This window comes from Oncorhynchus nerka, linkage group LG8 (genome assembly GCF_034236695.1).
Source record: "Oncorhynchus nerka isolate Pitt River linkage group LG8, Oner_Uvic_2.0, whole genome shotgun sequence".
NCBI classification, from domain to species: Eukaryota; Metazoa; Chordata; class Actinopteri; order Salmoniformes; family Salmonidae; genus Oncorhynchus; species Oncorhynchus nerka.
Window position 1 is genome coordinate 17,885,409 of NC_088403.1, and position 9,211 is coordinate 17,894,619.

Below are 9,211 nucleotides of genomic sequence, written 5' to 3' on the forward strand. Positions count from 1 at the left end.
GGATGGAGACAAGCGGAACATTTATTTGGCACCAAGCGGTATGAAACAGGCAGAGGCTACCTGGGGTTGTTGGGGGGGGATCAATCAATCAATTACTGGACTTTATCCCTAACCCCTAACCACAGACCCAATACTTGATGTCCAATTTGTGTCTTCATCCAAGAAATGCACAATCCACACTTTTCTCCCCCAGCTCTCCTGATAGCTATATTTAATCTCGGCCGTGTCACTCTTGGCAGTGCCCCCGGCCCCCCTCCTTATCGATCAGACAGGAGCGAACAGGGTGGGGTGAGGAGAGGTGATTGGTATCGAGCTGGACGTGAGAGCCACCGGGGTCAATGAGATGCACCCAATAAAGATTTCACACGGCATTAATATGGTCGCACCCTCCCATACAACTCCTCCTTGAGCACGACATTAGAATAATGGCCTCTCAATTGAAGGTTGATGCACATGGTCCTCTGTATCCATCCACTCTATTTTATATGAATAAAACAGTAATGTAGTAAAATTAAGAATTGAAGGAAACCAGTAAACAGCAGTAATCTCTGGAGGTGGCAAAGGTATAGTTTGGAGTATTTGGAGTTGATTCTATCGGTCTTATTGGAGTATTTGGAGTTGATTCTATTGGTTTTATTGGAGTTGATTCTATTGGTTTTATTGGAGTTGATTCTGTTGGTTTTATTGGACTATTTGGAGTTGATTCTATTGGTTTTATTGGAGTATATGGAGTTGATTCTATTGGTTTTATTGGACTATTTGGAATTGATTCTATTGGTTTTATTGGAGTTGATTCTGTTGGTTTTATTGGAGTATATGGAGTTGATTCTGTTGGTTTTATTGGAGTATATGGAGTTGATTCTATTGGTTTTATTGGACTATTTGGAGTTGATTCTATTGGTTTTATTGGAGTATTTGGAGTTGATTCTGTTGGTCTTATTGGACTATTTGGAGTTGATTCTTTTTTATTGAGTTGATTCTATTGGTTTTATTGGAGTATATTGGAGTTGATTCTGGTTTTATTGGTATTGGAGTTGATTGGGTTTTATTGGACTATTTGGAGTGATTCTAGGTTTTATTGGGTTTTATTGGACTATTTGGAGTTGATTCTATTGGTTTTATTGGACTATTTGGAGTTGATTCTATTGGTTTTATTGGAGTTTGGAGTTGATTCTATTGGTTTTATTGGACTATTTGGAGTTGATTCTATTGGTTTTATTGGAGTATATGGAGTTGATTCTGTTGGTTTTATTGGAGTATATGGAGTTGATTCTGATTGGAGTATATGGAGTTGATTCTGTTGGTTTTATTGGAGTATATGGAGTTGATTCTGTTGGTTTTATTGGAGTATATGGAGTTGATTTTGTTGGTCTTATTGGAGTATATGGAGTTGATTCTGTTGGTTTTATTGGAGTATATGGAGTTGATTCTATTGGTTTTATTGGAGTATTTGGAGTTGATTCTGTTGGTCTTATTGGACTATTTGGAGTTGATTCTGTTGGTTTTATTGGAGTATATGGAGTTGATTCTATTGGTTTTATTGGAGTATATGGAGTTGATTCTGTTGGTTTTATTGGAGTATATGGAGTTGATTTTGTTGGTCTTATTGGAGTATTTGGAGTTGATTCTGTTGGTCTTATTGGACTATTTGGAGTTGATTCTGTTGGTCTTATTGGACTATTTGGAGTTGATTCTGTTGGTTTTATTGGACTATTTGGAGTTGATTCTATTGGTTTTATTGGAGTATATGGAGTTGATTCTATTGGTTTTATTGGAGTTGATTCTGTTGGTTTTATTGGACTATTTGGAGTTGATTCTATCGGTTTTTTTGGAGTATTTGGAGTTGATTCTATTGGTTTTATTGGAGTTGATTCTGTTGGTTTTATTGGACTATTTGGAGTTGATTCTATTGGTTTTATTGGAGATATGTTGATTCTATTGGTTTTATTGGAGTTTTGTAGTTGATTCTATTGGTTTTATTGGAGTATTCTGTTGGTTTTAGTGGAGTTGATTCTGTTGGTTTTATTGGATTGGAGTTGATTCTATTGGTTTTATTGGACTATTTGGAGTTGATTCTGTTGGTTTTATTGGAGTTGATTCTTTGGTTTTATTGGAGTATATGGAGTTGATTCTATTGGTTTTATTGGACTATTTGGAGTTGATTCTGTTGGTCTTATTGGAGTATATGGAGTTGATTCTGTTGGTTTTATTGGAGTATATGGAGTTGATTCTATTGGTTTTATTGGACTATTTGGAGTTGATTCTGTTGGTCTTATTGGAGTATATGGAGTTGATTCTATTGGTTTTATTGGAGTATATGGAGTTGATTCTATTGGTTTTATTGGAGTATTTGGAGTTGATTCTGTTGGTCTTATTGGACTATTTGGAGTTGATTCTGTTGGTTTTATTGGAGTATATGGAGTTGATTCTGTTGGTTTTATTGGAGTTGATTCTGTTGGTTTTATTGGACTATTTGGAGTTGATTCTATTTGATTGAGTTGATTCTGTTGGTTTATTGGACTATTTGGAGTTGATTCTATTGGTTTTATTGGAGTATTTGGAGTTGATTCTGTTGGTTTTATTGGAGTTGATTCTGTTGGTTTTATTGGACTATTTGGAGTTGATTCTATTGGTTTTATTGGAGTATTTGGAGTTGATTCTGTTGATTTTATTGGAGTATTTGGAGTTGATTCTATTGGTTTTATTGGAGTTGATTCTGTTGGTCTTATTGGACTATTTGGAGTTGATTCTGTTGGTCTTATTGGACTATTTGGAGTTGATTCTGTTGGTCTTATTGGACTATTTGGAGTTGATTCTGTTGGTCTTATTGGACTATTTGAGTTGATTCTGTTGGTTTTATTGGACTATTTTGATTCTGTTGGTTTTATTGGAGTTGAGTTGATTCTGTTGGTTTTATTGGATTGGTTTTCTATTGGTTTTAGTTGATTCTGTTGGTTTTATTGGACTATTTGGAGTTGATTCTGTTGGTTTTATTGGTTTTATTGATTCTATTGAGTTGATTCTGTTGGTTTTATTGGAGTTTTGGAGTTGATTCTATTGGTTTTATTGGAGTATTTGGAGTTGATTCTGTTGGTTTTATTGGACTATTTGGAGTTGATTCTGTTGGTTTTATTGGACTATTTGGAGTTGATTCTATTGGTTTTATTGGAGTTGATTCTATTGGTTTATTGGAGTTGGAGTTGATTCTGTTGGTTTTATTGGAGTATTTGGAGTTGATTCTGTTGGTTTTATTGGATTGGAGTTGATTCTGTTGGTTTTATTGGAGTTGATTCTATTGGTTTTATTGGAGTATTGATTCTGTTGGTTTTATTGGTTTTGGATTGATTCTGTTGGTTTTATTGGACTATTTGGAGTTGATTCTGTTGGTTTTATTGGACTATTTGGAGTTTGGTTTTAGTTGATTCTGTTGGTTTTATTGGACTATTTTTTATTGGAGTTGATTCTATTGGTTTTATTGGAGTATTTGGAGTTGATTCTGTTGGTTTTATTGGACTTTTGGAGTTGATTCTATTGGTTTTATTGGATACTTATTTGTCTTATTGGAGTTATGGAGTTGATTCTATTGGTTTTATTGGTTTTTGGTTTTATTGGAGTATTCTATTGGAGTTGATTCTGTTGGTTTTATTGGAGTATATGGAGTTGATTCTGTTGGTTTTATTGGACTATTTGGAGTTGATTCTATTGGTTTTATTGGAGTTTTGGAGTTGATTCTGTTGGTTTTATTGGACTATTTGGAGTTGATTCTGTTGGTTTTATTGGACTATTTGGAGTTGATTCTGTTGGTTTTATTGGACTATTTGGAGTTGATTCTATTGGTTTTATTGGAGTATTGGAGTTGATTCTGTTGGTTTTTGGATTGGAGTTGATTCTGTTGGTTTTATTGGACTATTTGGAGTTGATTCTATCGTTGGTCTTTTATTGGATTTGTGATTCTGTTGGTTTTATTGGAGTATTTGGAGTTGATTCTGTTGGTTTTATTGGAGTATTTGGAGTTGATTCTGTTGGTTTTATTGGAGTATTCTATTGGTTTTATTTTGGAGTTGATTCTATTGGTTTTTTATTGGATTGGATTCTGTTGGTTTTATTGGAGTATTCTGTTGGTTTTATTGGATTGGAGTTGATTCTATTGGTTTTATTGGACTATTTGGATTGATTCTGTTGGTTTTATTGGAGTTGATTCTGTTGGAGTTGATTCTGTTGGTTTTATTGGAGTATATGGAGTTGATTCTGTTGGGTTTTATTTTGGAGTTGATTCTGGGTTTTAGTTGATTCTGAGTTTTATTGGAGTTGATTCTGTTGGTTTTATTGGAGTATATGGAGTTGATTTTGGTCTTATTGGAGTATATGGAGTTGATTCTATTGGTTTTATTGGATTTGGAGTTGATTCTGTTGGTTTTTATTGGACTATTTGGAGTTGATTCTGTTGGTTTTATTGGTTGATTCTATTGGTTTTATTGGACTATTTGGAGTTGATTCTGGATTGATTCTATTGGTTTTATTGGACTTGAGTTGATTCTATTGGTTTTATTGGAGTATTTGGAGTTGATTCTATTGGTTTTATTGGAGTATTTGGAGTTGATTCTTTGGTTTTATTGGACTATTTGGAGTTGATTCTATTGGTTTTATTGGAGTTGATTCTGTTTGTCTTATTGGAGTATTTGGAGTTGATTCTGTTGGTTTTATTGGTTATTGGAGTTGATTCTGTTGGTTTTATTCTGGGTTTGAGTTGATTCTGTTGGTTTTATTGGAGTATATGGAGTTGATTTTGTTGGTCTTATTGGAGTATTTGGAGTTGATTCTTTATTGGAGTATTTGGAGTTGATTCTGTTGGTCTTATTGGACTATTTGGAGTTGATTGATTCTGTTGGTTTTATTGGACTATTTGGAGTTGATTCTATGGATTCTATGGAGTTGATTCTATTGGTTTTATTGGAGTTGATTCTGTTGGTTTTATTGGACTATTTGGAGTTGATTCTATTGGTTTTATTGGAGTATTTGGAGTTGATTCTATTGGTTTTATTGGAGTTGATTCTGTTGGTTTTATTGGACTATTTGGAGTTGATTCTTTGATTCTGTTGGTTTTTTATTGGAGTATTTGGAGTTGATTCTATTGGTTTTATTGGAGTTGAGTATTTGGAGTTGATTCTGTTGGTTTTATTGGAGTATTGGAGTTGATTCTTCTGGTTTTAGTGGAGTTGATTCTGTTGGTTTTATTGGAGTATATGGAGTTGATTCTTTTGGTTTTATTGGACTATTTGGAGTTGATTCTATTGGTTTTATTGGACTATTTGGAGTTGATTCTATTGGTTTTATTGGTTGATTCTTTGGTTTTATTGGACTATTTGGAGTTGATTCTGGTTTTGTTGGTTTTATTGGACTATTTGGAGTTGATTCTGGTTTTATTGGAGTTGATTCTATTTGGAGTTGATTCTTTTGGTTTTATTGGAGTATTTGGAGTTGATTTTGTTGGTTTTATTCTGTTGGTTTTATTGGACTATTTTGATTGGAGTTGATTCTGTTGGTTTTATTGGAGTATATGGAGTTGATTTTGTTGGTCTTATTGGAGTATATGGAGTTGATTCTATTGGTTTTATTGGAGGTCTTATTGGACTATTTGGAGTTGATTCTGTTGGTTTTATTGGACTATTTGGAGTTGATTCTATTGGTTTTATTTTTTTTATTGGAGTTGATTCTGTTGGTCTTATTGGAGTTGATTCTGTTGGTTTTATTGGACTTTTTCTATTGGTTTTATTGGTATATTTGGAGTTGATTCTGTTGGTTTTATTGGATATGGAGTTGATTCTGTTGGTTTTATTGGAGTTATGGATTGATTTTGTTGGTCTTATTGGAGTTGATTCTATTGGTTTTATTGATTCTGTTGGTCTTATTGGACTATTTGGAGTTGGAGTTGATTCTGTTGGTTTTATTGGACTATTTGGAGTTGATTCTGTTGGTTTTATTGGACTATTTGGAGTTGATTCTATTGGTTTTATTGGAGTATTTGGAGTTGATTCTATTGGTTTTATTGGACTATTTGGAGTTGATTCTGTTGGTTTTGGTTTTATTGGAGTATAGAGTTGATTCTGTTGGTTTTATTGGACTATTTGGAGTTGATTCTATTGGTTTTATTGGAGGAGTTGATTCTATTGGTTTTATTGGAGTTGATTCTTTGGTTTTATTGGAGTATTTGGAGTTGATTCTATTGGTTTTATTGGAGTATTTGGAGTTGATTCTGTTGGTTTTATTGGACTATTTGGAGTTGATTCTGTTTTATTGGTTTTTGGATATTGGTTTTGGATTATGGAGTATTGGATATGGAGTTGATTCTGTTGGTTTTATTGGAGTTGGAGTTGATTCTGTGATTCTGTTGGTTTTATTGGAGTATATGGAGTTGATTCTGTTGGTTTATTGGAGTTGATTTTGGGTCTTATTGGAGTTTGATTCTATTGGTTTTATTGGAGTATTTGGAGTTGATTCTGTTGGTCTTATTGGACTATTTGGAGTTGATTCTGTTGGTCTTATTGGACTATTTGGAGTTGATTCTGTTGGTTTTATTGGACTATTTGGAGTTGATTCTATTGGTTTTATTGGAGTATATGGAGTTGATTCTATTGGTTTTATTGGTTTTAGTTGATTCTGTTGGTTTTATTGGAGTATTTGGAGTTGATTCTTATTGGACTATTTGGAGTTGATTCTGGTTTTATTGGTTATTGGACTATTTGGAGTTGATTCTTTTATTGGAGTTGATTCTGTTTTATTGGTTTTATTGATTCTTTTGACTATTTGGAGTTGATTCTATTGGTTTTATTGGAGTATTTGGAGTTGATTCTGTTGGTTTTATTGTTGATTCTGTTGGTTTTAGTTTGGATTGATCTATTGGTTTTATTGGAGTATTTGGAGTTGATTCTATTGGTTTTATTGGATTATTTGGAGTTGATTCTATTGGTTTTATTGGAGTATATGGAGTTGATTCTATTGGTTTTATTGGACTATTTGGAGTTGATTCTGTTGGTTTTATTGGAGTATTTGGAGTTGATTCTATTGGTTTTATTGGTTTTGGAGTTGTTGGTTTTATTGGATTTGGAGTATATGGAGTTGATTCTTTTGGTTTTATTGGTTTTATTGGTTTTATTGAGTTGATTCTATTGGTTTTATATTTGGAGTTGATTCTATTGGTTTTATTGGAGTATTTGGAGTTGATTCTGTTGGTTTTATTGGACTATTTGGAGTTGATTCTATTGGTTTTATTGGAGTTGATTCTGTTTGTCTTATTGGAGTATATGGAGTTGATTCTATTGGTTTTATTGGAGTATATGGAGTTGATTTTGTTGGTTTTATTGGAGTATATGGAGTTGATTCTGTTGGTTTTATTGGAGTATATGGAGTTGATTCTGTTGGTTTTATTGGAGTATATGGAGTTGATTCTGTTGGTTTTATTGGAGTATATGGAGTTGATTTTGTTGGTCTTATTGGAGTATATGGAGTTGATTCTATTGGTTTTATTGGAGTATTTGGAGTTGATTCTGTTGGTCTTATTGGACTATTTGGAGTTGATTCTGTTGGTCTTATTGGACTATTTGGAGTTGATTCTGTTGGTTTTATTGGACTATTTGGAGTTGATTCTATTGGTTTTATTGGAGTATATGGAGTTGATTCTATTGGTTTTATTGGAGTTGATTCTGTTGGTTTTATTGGACTATTTGGAGTTGATTCTATCGGTTTTATTGGAGTATTTGGAGTTGATTCTATTGGTTTTATTGGAGTTGAGTTGATTCTGTTGGTTTTATTGGACTATTTGGAGTTGATTCTATTGGTTTTATTGGAGTATATGGAGTTGATTCTATTGGTTTTATTGGAGTATTTGTAGTTGATTCTATTGGTTTTATTGGAGTTGATTCTGTTGGTTTTAGTGGAGTTGATTCTGTTGGTTTTATTGGAGTATATGGAGTTGATTCTATTGGTTTTATTGGACTATTTGGAGTTGATTCTGTTGGTTTTATTGGAGTTGATTCTGTTGGTTTTATTGGAGTATATGGAGTTGATTCTTTTGGTTTTATTGGACTATTTGGAGTTGATTCTGTTGGTCTTATTGGAGTATATGGAGTTGATTCTATTGGTTTTATTGGAGTATATGGAGTTGATTTTGTTGGTTTTATTGGACTATTTGGAGTTGATTCTGTTGGTTTTATTGGAGTATATGGAGTTGATTCTGTTGGTTTTATTGGAGTATATGGAGTTGATTTTGTTGGTCTTATTGGAGTATATGGAGTTGATTCTGTTGGTTTTATTGGAGTATTTGGAGTTGATTCTGTTGGTCTTATTGGACTATTTGGAGTTGATTCTGTTGGTTTTATTGGACTATTTGGAGTTGATTCTATTGGTTTTATTGGAGTATATGGAGTTGATTCTGTTGGTTTTATTGGAGTTGATTATGTTGGTTTTATTGGACTATTTGGAGTTGATTCTATTGGTTTGATTGGAGTTGATTCTGTTGGTCTTATTGGACTATTTGGAGTTGATTCTATTGGTTTTATTGGAGTATTTGGAGTTGATTCTGTTGGTTTTATTGGAGTTGATTCTGTTGGTTTTATTGGACTATTTGGAGTTGATTCTATTGGTTTTATTGGAGTATTTGGAGTTGATTCTGTTGGTTTTATTGGAGTATTTGGAGTTGATTCTGTTGGTTTTATTGGAGTATTTGGAGTTGATTCTGTTGGTTTTATTGGAGTATTTGGAGTTGATTCTGTTGGTTTTATTGGAGTATTTGGAGTTGATTCTATTGGTTTTATTGGAGTTGATTCTGTTGGTCTTATTGGACTATTTGGAGTTGATTCTATTGGTTTTATTGGAGTTGATTCTGTTGGTCTTATTGGACTATTTGGAGTTGATTCTATTGGTTTTATTGGAGTTGATTCTGTTGGTCTTATTGGACTATTTGGAGTTGATTCTGTTGGTCTTATTGGACTATTTGGAGTTGATTCTGTTGGTCTTATTGGACTATTTGGAGTTGATTCTGTTGGTTTTATTGGAGTATATGGAGTTGATTCTGTTTGTTTTATTTGTGAAACGTTGTGCCTTGTAGTTCTAAAGGTGCTTGCTGTGAATCAGACCTAAGCCATGCTATTGTGGAGACGCTTGCTCTACAGAGCAAACTCTGCCCGGGTCTCCCCGTGACCATCGCATGAACAAC